Source organism: Lontra canadensis, unplaced genomic scaffold (assembly GCF_010015895.1).
Source record: "Lontra canadensis isolate GAN:19392208 unplaced genomic scaffold, GSC_riverotter_1.0 scaffold44, whole genome shotgun sequence".
Taxonomy (NCBI): Eukaryota; Metazoa; Chordata; class Mammalia; order Carnivora; family Mustelidae; genus Lontra; species Lontra canadensis.
In genome coordinates this window covers 10,553,288-10,567,595 of record NW_022631038.1, presented here as the reverse complement: position 1 = coordinate 10,567,595, position 14,308 = coordinate 10,553,288, and the positions used below count along the sequence as shown (strand labels likewise).

The 14,308-nt window shown below is 31.9% G+C and overlaps 1 protein-coding gene and 1 pseudogene across 1 annotated transcript in view; one reads left to right on the top strand and one right to left on the bottom strand.

Annotated features, from left to right (window-relative positions):
* Positions 1 to 13,519, bottom strand: part of CDH19 (cadherin 19) — a 93,675-nt gene extending 80,156 nt beyond the window's left edge. Inside the window, exon 1 of the mRNA XM_032872261.1 lies at positions 13,376 to 13,519. The gene's annotated coding sequence lies outside the window, so the exon portion shown is untranslated. The remainder of the gene's footprint in view (positions 1 to 13,375) is intronic.
* Positions 6,418 to 6,574, top strand: LOC116876248 (annotated as a pseudogene).
* Positions 13,520 to 14,308: the final 789 nt, after the last annotated feature.

The window sequence follows — 14,308 nt, the reverse complement described above, 5'->3', positions numbered from 1 at the left end:
ACTGTATAGCATATGGTGATTTCTAGCTAATATCATATGCAAAATTATTCTACTATTTCTTTCCTACACTGTCTTTTTTGGCATTAGGATATTATATTATATAAATTGAGTTGAGGAATTGTCATAATTTGGATTACTGTATTGTGTTTTATGAGAGTAGATTTAGCTTTAATTGATCCCAAGTATATTGTATTTTTATAATTAGTTGAATCTGATTCATTTTTAATTTTTATGACTAGAAGGAATCAAAGTTGCATTACACACACCAACAAAAATTTTGTCTAAACAAATAGAAAGGGGAGCATGGGTGGCTCAGTCTGTTGGGTGTCTGCCTTCAGCTCAGGTCATGATAGAGCCCTGTGTTGGGCTCCCTGCTCAGTGGGAGCCTGCTTCTCCCTCTACCCCTGCTTGTGCTCTTTCTCTCTTTCTCTCAAATAAATAAAATTTAAAAAACAAAAACAAAAACAAAAACAAGCAGAAGGAAAACTTCATTTATGTCAAGGGTCATGCTGTGTGTGTGTGTGTGTGTGTGTGTGAATTCTATATGTGTTGAAGACTTAATTATAATTCACTTAGATATACCACTGATCCACCAATTAGAATATATAATATATATCACAAATTTCCTTTATCATCAGTTTAATCTTACACAGCTTTCAGATAATATAGAACCAGTAAGTAATGACTTTCAATGCTAAAAATAATAATAAATTTAGGAAAGTAAAAACTTCAAAGAATGATTAATAAGGTGCACTTTTGGAGATTTCTTTCTTTTTAAAAATGTTTATCGTAGAGAGAGTGTGAGTGAGGGAAGGGGCAAAGGAAGAGGGGAAGGGGGAGAGTATCTCAAGCAGACTCCCCACTAAGCACAGAGCCTGACATGGAGCACAATCCCATGATTCTGAGATCATGAGCTCAGCCAAAAATCAAGAATCAGATGCTTAAATGACTGATTCACCCAAGCACCCCATTTTTGGAGATTTCTTGATCTGGGAAATAAATCATGGCAGTTTGACAAAATCACCAGTTACCATCTATGTAAAGAGTGAGAATTTCCACAATCATAATAAAGTGAAGCATTTTTTGCTTCCACATTCCACAATCCAAAAACATTATTTGGATAAATATGAAAGCCTATCAGTTAATTATTCTCATCACATAAGTGGTATCTGACAAATTAAATTTATATATCACCATAGAAACAAGAAAAGAAAAAATATTTTCTTCCTCACAACAATGCATCCTACTGTCCCAAGAACTTATTTCAGAATTATTTATTTGGTCTTCAATTTCCATTATGCATATATTATTTTGCTTTTCACTCGTTGAAAATCTTTTTAGCTACTGCTTACTACAGTAAATAAAGACACAGTTGCACTCTATTTGACATTTTTTTTTGCTGATGTTGTATTAGTAGCTACATAATACCTAGTCAAATATATCATCTAAATGTTCCCTTCTCCAATTATCAATTGCTTTCAGTACATATTCTTTATAACTATAATAGCTATAAATGTATTCTACCATCAAAAGCAATACTTAGTAAGCATCACTGCCAAATGGTGTGGAAAATATAATTTTGTATTGAAAAAGGCATAATATAAACATGACTTTTTAAAGACCTAAATCTTAGTGAATGGAAAAAAAATTTAAAGTCATATACTCTATTTGTGTGTGTGTGTGTGTGTGTGTGTGTAATCAATGCAAAACTTCAAATGTTTATAACAGTATCATAAAACCACATAGTACCTGATTCATATGAACTGGTTAAAATATTAAAGCATTTTAGCTGCCATGCAAAAACACTTTGATAATTGTAGTAATTATTATTTTAAAACATGAACAAACATGACAAAACTTATTTTATGCTGGAGATGGTTACATTTTTCTACTTTAAAATTTTCATTATGCATGAAGAGAATCCCTTTTTCTTTACATAAGTGTAAAGTAATCAATAACTTGGTTGATTCAGTCCCTCGATTTCTAGGAAATGACTTACTCACCTTATTCACATTAGAATTAACTGCAAAGCTAAAAGTAAAATGTAGATTCCATATCCCACAGATTCTGATTCACCATTTAGGAGATTTTAACAAGCTCCAAGGTGATTATAAGGCAAATGGTCCAAGGATGACACCACCACCACAACCATTATGTCTACCATATATTGGGGGCTTACTTCATGATTATTACTATACAAAGAGTATGCCATTCTTTAACTGATTTCTCTTACAACAGTTCTATGGTATATGCTCCATTATTATTGATATTTCATAAATGCAGATAGTGAGCACACAGAAATTAACTAGATTTGCTTAGCTATGTAATAATTTGTCAGGCTGGAATTAAATCCAAACAGATTACTTCCTTCAGAGCTGGTTCCCTTAACGTTGCAGGAAACCATTTTCCAGGATATGGATGCCATTTTGGAAAAGAAAAAAAGAAATATATGGGTAAATAATGTCCAGGGTTTATTTCTAGGACAGTGGTTTCCAAATTTTCATATTTATTCTCCTATGAAAAAAATGCTTAGGGTAAACTCCAATATTATAATATGTATTTATATACTAATCATTTACTTCTACAACTTTTACCACCATAAAGATATTTCATAAAAACATACTCAAAATTGAAATATAAGAGTATGAGGTAAAACATCAATATAAATAGATTTTTTTTATATTTTGCCACAGCTCAGCTGATGGTCTTGGGCACACTCTACATTACCTATAGGAGACTACAAGGGAGTCAATTCTCTGGAGATTGTTCTGCACGGTGAAGGAGCACAACATGGCCATTTTGAATATTTCAAGTCCATATCTCCCACCTTATCCTGCTTTTCTCTCTCTTCAAGAGAACAATTTGCATGGGTTCTCAGACTTTTACTCTATGTTCTGATTATGCAATAGTAACTTTCTGGTTGCCAAATTATACCTACAATAGATGGTTCTTATAAGTAATACAAACTGAAAATAGGAATTAAGTCAAATGAACTGTATAATTTCTATCTGGTTCTTTTTCTTAATTATAGTACTTAGTTAAATCTTCATTTAATATTAATATTAAATTAGTGTTGACCACTCAGGAGAATCTGTATAAAATGTAAAGATTTGTGTCTCTATAATAATACAGCTGCATGACACTAGTCTAAGTACTTAAACACTCAGATTGAGTTTCTGCAACTGCAAAATGAGATAGCATACGTAACTTCTAGGTATGCTGTGATAAGTCACATAAAAATAACAAGCTGGACCTGAAGCATATCAAATGTTCAATAAAGGTAGTTATTATTATACCACAAAACATGGCATTTATTTAAATATTTCTAACCCCAGATTTCTTTGGAAAATTCTAATTAATCTCTTCCTAAAGTGCAGAAGAGAGCCACTACTAAGTCCCCATTGCTACAAGAATAAAAATAAAAGAAGTGACTGTAAATACACACACTTTAAATCATTCAGGTAAGAGCTCTGTCCAATTCAAGGCAATTGGGAATGGGAAATATTTCCTAAATATTACAAATAACTTCAGGTTAATACACCAAAGGCTAATGTGTACAGTTTCTATTATATGAAATGTCAGGATCTGGTAGGAGAAAGGAGTAGAATTGTGTATAAGTAGTCATGCGACCTAAGACACTTTAGAGATATCAGAAGAATAAACTATTACTATATAGGTCTGTTGTCACATCTTAATATAGAAAAGTTGATTCCCATCAACTTGTAAGTTGAAGTCTCTCTCTCTACCTACCTGTCTGCCTATCAATTTTCTTTAATAGAGAAATATACATCCTCAAGAGAAAAACTGTAATATTTGAGGATCTCTAAATCAATCACCTTGGTCATTGCCATAAAAATATCGAATGAATTCTGACAGTATTCAGTCTCCATTCGCCACTCATACAAAAAGACTTCCCAAACAATTTTTATGTTCCTTATTCTTATATATACATGAGGTTCCTTTTGGGGAAAGATGCCAGTTGAAAGAAAAAGTCCAAAACAAATAGAAAACATAAAAATATAACTGAAAAGAAGCAAAAACAAATGCCAGGAGTGGTAGAGAATAACAACAACAGAAAGGAAGAAACCCAAAAGCTCCTTAGATAAATAAGGGACTTCCTCAATGAAAGGAGTATAGCTTGCTTTTAATAAGAATGTTTAGAGAACAGGAACTGTAATTCCTGGTTTTTTTTTAAAGGTATGTATAGGAGTAAATTTTGAAAAGTAAATTTGAAGAAAAATCTTTATCAAAGCAGAAAAACAAAGCATGGGTACAGAAAATAAGATAAAAAGATGATTAGGGTATTAATTCAAAAGACACAACATAAAAAAAATAAATCTCAGGGAAATGGAATAAATGTTCATTCACTCTCTCCATATTTTTCTCATCCAATCTACAGAAAAATGCAATCTGGCTTGTTCCCCCAATACTACAATGCAACCAATCCATCCAGGTCAAGAGGGGGATTTCTTTAACAAAATTCAATATTTTTTTTCTTTATTTTTTGAAATTAACTTTATAGTGGCATAGCACATTGTTGCTTTCATCATAATTGCAATTCCTTTTTTAAGAATTCTCTCTTTTGGCTTGCAAAGCTCTACACACTTTCAAGCTTCTCTTTCACCTCAAAATCTCTATTTCATTTTATTGTTCTCTTCCTTAAATACTAAAGATCCATTCTTCAGAAATGCTTTGCTCATTCTATATATGCAATAATATCTGCAGATTTTATGGCTTCAATTAATGTCTATATACCAAAGCACTGCAAAGGATCCTCAGCGTCCATATTTATCTCTTTCGTTATCTATAGATCTATTTTCCAAGATGCATTTCAAAGTCTCATGGCCCACAGAGAAACCCTTATCTTTTATTGCTTATTCCTCTTCATCACTGTTCCTTCTCTCATTGAATGGAACCAGGACCCACTCAAAAACTGTAACTTGAATAAGGAACCCCCCTTCAATGTTTACCTTCCATACACATTCAATCTTCATTTATGGTCAAGTGTACCTCTTAAAACTCTCAACTATATGCACTTACTTCTTTCTTTTTTAATTAATATATATTATTTGCCCCAGGGGCACTTACTTCTTATAACGTCAGAGCTCTTAAACTATGACTTCTTGAAGAAGTCATGAGCTGTTTCTCATACCAGCAAAATAAATTGAAATGATATGTTTAAATTAGAAAATATATTTCAGGAGCGTTAAAGATTTTACACCATTTTATCTACTGAACTCATGTCTGAAAGTCTATCCTAAAGAAATAAATCAGAATTTAGAAAATGTGGTGTAAAACACTGTTTACAGATGTACTATTTATTGCATAAAAATATAAAACTAATTTTTGAAGACAGTTAATTTTTGACATATATACTCAAATGTTTAAAGAGATTGGACAGGATTATGACAATTATAGTTGTATAGTAGAAAGATTTAGTAGTTGACAACACTCATGGTATCAGGTAAGTAAAGTTCCATAGTGAATTGTATTTAATTAGAAAAATCAATGTTAACAAATGAACATGAAAATAGGTATCTTTCTTAACTTGTCACCAAAAGAGGTCACACCAACATCATTGGTAATTTACCTATCACAAATCTAACATGCACCCTTAGTGCCCAGATTTGGTTTCTCATACCATTTGTAAATTAAAAGAAAAACAAAAAATGGTACATCTTGGAGAATAACTAAAGAGAAGTTTTAGGAATGACTGAAGCAGAAAAGAATGGACTGAAGAGTGATCAGAGTCTAGAACTGATGAAATCTAAGAATAGATGAGTCATTCAAAGTAGATGCTAATAGAGCAATAGCAGAGATCTCTTCACTGGGGAGTATGGATTTAAGAAAGAATGTTTTAAGATAAAAAATGCAGTTTTGGGATTCTGTTTGTAGGACAATTAAATGGGCAATAACAAGCAAAGATGTTATAAGGAAAAAATAAATCAAGCACCAAAGTAACCACTGCAAATTCTGTATATTATGAATAATAATAATATATAAGTAAACAGCAATAATAAAATCATTTTCCTTACACTTCCCCATGACTTGAGAGTTAAAAAATAAATTCAAGAAATTCTAAATTTTAATCTCTCAAATTATTCTATGTGTTAAAATGATACTGAAATCAATTTCAAAACTGAAAAAATGAATTGGTAAGAAGTTTAATTTAGTATTTCAGTAGTCATTCACAAAAATTTTAGAGTAAAATGATAATAAATTTTGGATCCTAATATGGAATGTCTACCTCAAAGGAGAGGTTTTTAAAAATAAATGAGAATATATAATTATTTCAGTACAAAATATTTTTGCACAAACACCTCTGTGAAAAAAGAATTAGTTTAGTTTCAAATTATAAAATAAAAAACTCAATGCTTTCTTAGTTTATTTATATAAAACATATAAATAAAAAATTCCAGCTTTGCGCAGTGGCAGTATCATAGCCAATGAGGTTTATCCAAGGTGCAATTATTGCTAATTGAAAAAATTCCATATCATTTATGTTTTTGTTTTCTGAATGCAGGTTAAAATAACTTAGTGACTAGCCCACATTATTTTTGACTAGTCCATACTTTTAAAATACATCTTGTTGAATTTATTTAGAGTATGTGATCATGAAAATATATTTTGAAGACAAAGCTTGAAACCAGATGAACTAGCTCAGCAGAGTGTTTAATACAACTATTTTACATTTTGGGGTTATCATCTCATGATTGTATGCTATTAGCTATGTACAAAGAATGACCAAGTAATGTATTTTAGTAAACATAATACTGGAAACATCTCACAAGGAAGATTTCTTAAATCTCTTTAACATGAATGGCATGCTTACAGAGTAAGTAAACTCCTACTCCAAAATTCCCAAAATAAGCAATTTGGGTACATCACATTAATTCTTCTTTTCTCTCTCTCTCTCTTTTTTTTTTAATTTATTTATTTGACAGAGAGAGAGAGAGAAATCACAAGTAGGCAGAGAAGAAGGCAGAGAGAGAGGGGGAAGCAGGCTCCATGCTGAGCAGAGCCCGATGCGGGGCTTGATCCCAGGACCCTGAGATCATGACCTGAGCTGAAGGCAGAGGCTTAACCCACTGAGCCACCCAGGCGCTCCACATCACATTAATTCTAAATAAAATGTATATAGGAAAAATTAAAAGAGATACATTTGTAAATCTATAAGACAGTAAAAGTGTACCTCCAAGAGATGGGAATGGGTTAAACATACATATAAATTTCAGGAAGGGAAACCATCATGAATATAATTAATTTGAGGAACAAATGGATTTAAAAAGCAAGATGAAACAGATTCTTTAAGGTATTGATTCCTTTGTAATTGATGCCAGAGAAGATAAAGATGTTCCTTTCAGTGCTTAAATGTAAAAGCATTCAGTATAGTTTGATGAATGAGTGAATTGTTTGACTGAAAAGATGTCTTTTTTTTCCTCTTAGAACTTACATTATGTGGACTATGAGCCACTCCATTTATCAATGTGTAGAAAGAGTTAATATGTTCTGTGAAGAGATGATGTTCTTATATAAAATAATCCATCATGTTATTTCTTTAATCCAGCAAGCCTAGCATCATTTTGTTTCTTAATATGTAAAAAGCAGCTAATTAACAATTTACTAAAATCTGGATACTTAACTTACATATATACAGTGTTAAAAGTGTATTGCTTATTCCTGTTTTCCTACAATGCAAGTGTTCAATTATAATACAGTGTCACATAATCTCATAAAAATACTTGCGATTTAAGAGCTGTGTGTTTTAAACATTTGTTTAATACACACACACAATGACAACATTGCTTCATATCTTTAAAACAGTTTAAATTTAAATTTCATAGAAGTAACTTTATATATGTCATCCTCTATATAAAATGGCATACAACACAAGAAACAACAGGTTTTGGCAAGGATGTGGAGTAAGGGGAACCCTCTTGCATTGTTGTGGGAATGTAAACTGGCGCAGCCACTCTGGAGATGGAATGGAGGTTCCCCAGAAAATGAAAAATAGAACTACACTACAATCCGTCAATTGCCCTAATATTTACTCAAAGAATACAAAAATACTAATTCAAAGGTATATATGCATCCCAATATTTGTAGCAGATTATCTGCAATAACCAAACTATGGAAATAGCCCATGTCCATCTATTGGATGGATGAAGAAGAGTCATACACACTGAAAGATTACTGAGTTTTAATGCAATAACGGGGATGGAGCTAGAGAATATTATGCTATGCAAAATAAGTTAGAGAAAGACATGTAACATTTGATTTCACTCATATGTGGTTTTGTTAGGAAACAAAACAAACCAGCGAAGGGGGGAAGAGGCAAAACGAGGAACAGATTCTCAACTATAAAGAACAAACTAATGGTTACCAAAGGAGAGATGGGTGTGGAAATGGGTTAAACAGGTGATGGGGATTAAGGAGTGCACTTGTTTGATGAGCACAGGATGATGTATGGATGTGTTAAATTACTGTATTATACACCTGAAACTAATATAACACTGTGTGTTAACTAAGTGGGATTAAAATAGAAACTTTAAAAAATTTTAAAAATATGAAGGATGGAAAATTATAAAATGGCATAGAACTTTAATAAATAATTTATGTGGTCTTGATATTATCAAATGAAAATATATATATAATCTGAAATCTGTCCATAGACAAAAACAGGCACATGCATATGTGCGTGCATGCAAATACACATACACATTTTTATAGTCTTTATGACAGTCATTTTTAATGGCTATATATGATTTTATTGTGATAGCATATTATGTTACTCAATTCATCATTTATAATCCCATTGTTGTAGATATTCTTCTTTATCTACTTTTAGATTATTTAAGTATGATAAAGTCCCAGGAAAGAGACTTACTGGGTCAAAAATTCAGCTGCAACTTTGGTTGGTTGTTAGCTTCAGGAGTAAGACAATTTAGTGATTCATCACTTACATACAACACCCAGTGCTCATCACAAGTGCCCTCCTTAATGCCCATCACCCATTTATCCAATCTCCTGTCCATGACCCTCCAATAACTTTCGTTTTTTTCCCTGTTAGTGAAGGGTCTCTTATGGCTTGCCTCTCTCCCTTTCTCTCCCCCACCTCTTGTTCTACATTCATCTCTTTTGTTTCTTAAATTCCACAGGTGAGTGAAATCATATGATATTAGTCTTTATCTGACTGAAGTCAGTACTTCATTTGAAGTAAATACTTCATTTAGCATAATACACTCTAGATCAACTCAGGTCATCTCAAATAGCAGGATTTCATTGTTTTTGAGGACTGAGTAATATTCCATTGTCACATATGCCCATTTATTATTAACTAATAATTTGGGGTCAAATCCTGGTATGTCTATAGAATTGGTATATTTTACAAATATTGGATAAAAGAAAGAAAATAACCAAAGAAAAACCAATGTCTTATACAGACACAAAGACAAAAGCCTTATTTAGAAGGAAGAGAATTATATCCATCTGAAAAGTGATGTTATGGCCCTTTTTTTTCGCCTAATATAGGGTAATGGTTATAGTTTGTTTTACTATTTCAAAAGCAAATTCAAGCATTGTCATTAAGTATTTCCTTAATGACAAACAACAATACCATTAAGAAGTTATAGAAAGATGCATGTATATCCTTTTTTAAAATCTTTTTAATGTTCTAGTTACATTTTATGTTTTTCTCTGATTTTCATAGTAGTATCTCTTTATCAAAAAAAGTCATAGAGGGGCGCCTGGGTGGCTCAGTGGGTTAAGCCGCTGCCTTCGGCTCGGGTCATGATCTCAGTCCTGGGATCGAGCCCCACATTGGGCTCTCTGCTCAGCGGGGAGCCTGCTTCCTCCTCTCTCTCTGCCTGCCTCTCTGCCTGCTTGTGATCGCTCTCTGTCAAATAAATAAATAAAATCTTTAAAAAAAAAAAAGTCATAGAAACTTCACTAGAGATTTAAAAAGTCTCCACTAGATATTAAAAAAAAAAATAGGTGGCAAACTCCTGGAAATAATTTAGTTATAATCCAAATTAAAGACAGAAAATATAGTGGCATTTTCCTTTTCTATGATTTATGTATAATTTGCTCATTTCCACAGAAATGACAGTTCTAAATTTTGCACTTAGAGAAAATTATCTAGGTTATTTTAAGCCATAATTGATGCACCAAAATTATTCCCACTTTAATATACTATCCTACAAATTTACAAGTTCATTTATCATGTGAGTTCTTATAAAATGTAGATGTATTGATCCTGTATGTTGATAAGTCACTGTCCAATACTAATATTTCAAACCTGACTTGGTATGTCAAAGCAAAGTCTCAGACAATTATATGCTTTGCTTTCATTTTAAAACATTCCTTGATGATTCTGGATGTCTTTTATTGAGTAATTCGTGCAATGAATTTCTGAAAAAACATTTGTTTTACTAATTCTAAAGTGTTTTGTTTTTTTTTTTAAGATTTTATTTATTTATTTGACAAGAGATCAAAAGTAGGCAGAGAGGCAGGCAGAGAGAGAGAAGAGGAAGCAAGCTCCCCGCGGAGCAGACAACCCGATGTGTGGCTCGATCCCAGAACCCTGGGATCATGACCTGAGCCGAAGGCAGAGGCTTTAACCCACTGAGCCACCCAGGCACCCCCTACAGTGTTTTTTAAAGTGAGACACAAATGCTCTTACTGGATCACATCAGCATTTTCAGGAGGGCATGCATCATTTCAAAAAGAAACTGATTTGTTGTAAGTTGTAAAAAAGGCAGGTTTTAGAGCATTTTTAGGTGGATTCTTTCTAGTGAGTAGTAATGGAAGTTGAAAACTCTAACAGTATGGGTTTTTTAAAGTGTCAAATATCTTTCTGGTCACTTTGGCAAAAGTAACTCATCTCTCAAATCCAGGAGAATTTAAAAGCAACGCTAGAAGGAAAGGATTCATGTTGGGTTATTAAGTTTCATGTTTATTTTTCATCCTCAATCTGTTACGCCAAAGTAAAGATACAGGTATTGGAAGATCATAAATATTAGAGGAAATTGTCATGACAACAAAATACAAAAGTTCCATTTTCTCATATTTATTATCATGGGTCTCAAACATTAGGTTAGTAGCAATAAATCCCAGTCTAAAAAAAGGTATATGAAAAGACCAATATAGACTTTTAAATCATGTGATACATTTAATTCTATTCTATTACTACTCAGTAACATGTTAAATACTACTCTGTAAAACTCCGAATATAACAATATTTAAGGGGGAAGTGCCTAAATGGCCCAGGGGGTTAAAGCCTCTGCCTTCAGCTCAGGTCATGATCCCTCAGGTCCTGGGATCGAACCCCACATCGGGCTCTCTGCTCAGCAGGGAGCCTGCTTCCCCCCCTACCCCCGTCTCTCTGCCTGCTGCTCTGCCTACTTGCGATCTCTGTCTGTCAAATAAATAAATAAAATATTAAAAAAGAACAATATTTAAAGGGTACATGTTAAGAGCATGAATGTCAAAAAATTCAATATCAGTTTATATTTAGTTATACATTATCATCTATCTAATTATATGTATCTCTATTATGACAAATTCCTGAAAGATGGGTCAGATTTTGAAAGAATGCTTGGGAAACACTTATGCAAATCATTTTAAAGCATCTTCATTTACGATAATTTAATTGAATTATTTTTTTTAAAGTTCCCAGGAATAATACATTGGAAAGATTCTAAGGGAAAAACAAAACAAAACAAAATATATGAAGAGATGAAATACCCTTTAAGATTTCCAGTCTGTGTATGTGTGTGTTTGTGTGTGTGTGTGAGAGAGAGGTAGAGAGACAGTGGGTTTAAGCATAGAAGTATAAATATTTCAATATTTTATTAGGCCACAAGTAAAGAATTACTAAAATTGAGAATGGAAAATGAAGATATAATTTACATAATGTTCTGAGACATTTCAGTCATTGTTAAAAAGCCTTGGTAAAGCAGAAAATGCATGTAAAAAATAAGAGAATAAGTCATCTAGAGATGACTTCTAGATTTTGTAAACTGGTTATTTGTAAAAAATAATTTTAGACTTTCAATTTTATAATGTTTATTCCTTTTGGGGAATAGCTTTATTGGTTACAAAATTTGGTAAACAGAAATGTCCACATTATATAAAAATTTAAATATTTTCAAACTAAAAATTATAAGTACATATCCATTTGCACATGTGTGTACTTAGACATCTAACATATATAGAATTTGGAATAAAGGATATATGAATGCATATTATTTTATTACATTACTTGATATTGCAAATGTACCCAAAATATAAATTTATATTGCTAAATATGCAAATATTTTACATAATGTCTTCTGTATAGAAACATTAGTTCAAAAAATGAATTCTTTTGAGCGACAATATAAATTAACATAAAGAAAACATTTGCCATTCTATTTAGATATTTTTGTTGTTACCTCTTCATGTGTTTTTTATATGCTAGTTACAGACTTACTAAATCCCTTTGGCAAACTTACACTAAAATATTTTATTAAAATTAGAAACTCTATTAAAATTACTTGCAATAAATTAAAACTGAAGCAATATTAAATATCTCACAATTTGCATTTTTATAATTTACACTTTCATGTCTTTCATATTATTGTGTCTTTCATATCTGATGAACCAGCTACTTTATTACATGTGATGGATATAATTTATTGCACATTAATACATGCACGTTTGAATATGTGGTATCTGTATTGATAATTTGCCCAATTGTTCACTTTTCATTATTATTATTATATTCTTAATTATTTAAGCTTTTTTGCCTTAAGACTTTTCTAAAGTTCATAAAAGTTTCAAAGCCCAAACACCTGACAAAAAGGAAGAAAATAAAGTATTTGTATGTCAAATTTGAGAATCGACTGTCCTTCAAAGAAACATTTAATTTTATTCAGATATGCGGAAAGCTCCATTCTGAATATCATTTCCTAAGAAGTAAGTTATTAATTGAATTAAAAATATTTACTCTATATTTTCCTTGCATCTTTAAGGTGACTTTATTGTCCATAGCATCTGATAGAACAAAGATAAATACAAGATAAATTAAAAACAAAATCCTAGAGGAAGAAAAAAAATAATAGTGATACATTCCTCCTAAAAAATTTAACATTTTAAATGTTCTGGAATGAGCAACTTTTATTTTCCTCAATCTGAATTGTAGAGATGGCCAAGTGGTCTCACAAATATTTATTTTAGAGAAAGTTCAATATATACATTGTGATTTTAAATTTTTTAGAATTATTTTCTCTTTTGAAGCACCAATTAGCAAAGCACTTTTAAAGTCCTTTCTGGCCCTATATTCAGGATAAGACAATTTATATAATTCAAATATGCCTAATTCTCACATCCTTACCTGTGTTATCTTCAAGTTCTAAGAGTTCTGCAAACATTGACATTCAAAATTCATGGTAAACACATGAGGAAGAGTAGGAGAGATGGTTCTTATTTTGCTTCCCAGGCTTCTCCTCAAACATGAACATGTGTCACAGTGCTCTGAGCTGGAGATACTTGCTCGTTTAGTACCACACCACCAGCATGTCACTGCTTACAGAATGCTATTTTGGGTTCTCTGAGTACAGCCATGAACACTGAGCCTTTTGTGCAAAATATCATAAGGGCACTCTGATGTCCGTTCATAGGCTTGGATTAAAATGCAGACAGCTCCAGCAAGTGGTATGAGCCATTTTTTTTTTCCTTCTTCCTAACAACAAGCAAAAGGAAAAATAAAGTACTTATTGGTTTGAGGTGATAAGGAAGGAATTCAACTTCTGTAAGAGAATCCTACAAGTGGAAATGACATGCCCTCTACTTGGGGATTAGCTGAAGAAACAAATGATCAATTTAAAACAGGCACAAAAGTTACTAAAAAGAGAAGAGCTTTTCCACTCAGCATCTATGCCTTCTGGCTGCTTCTTAATTCAGTCTTTCTGCTCAGGAATCTAGTAAAATACAGAAAGAGAGGGCAATTTCTAAATTAAACTCCTTTTCTTCTCCTTGGTTTATCTATTACCTAAATACACTTATTTCATTAAATTTATAATTAGATTCTGTTACAGCTATTATTTATTATGAGCTACATAATCCTAAATTATGTGTTGATTACTAAGGCTGTTTTTAGTTAAAAATTTTTTTGTACCAAATTAGAGAGGTTCAGAAATAATGAACAGCGTGTAAGGTAAAACAGTGCCAAAATTATGACTGATGTCTAAAAAACTAATATTTTAAGGTTTACATATGCAATTATTGTGAGGAGGCAACCACAAATATCAGAAAGATACAGTGGGAC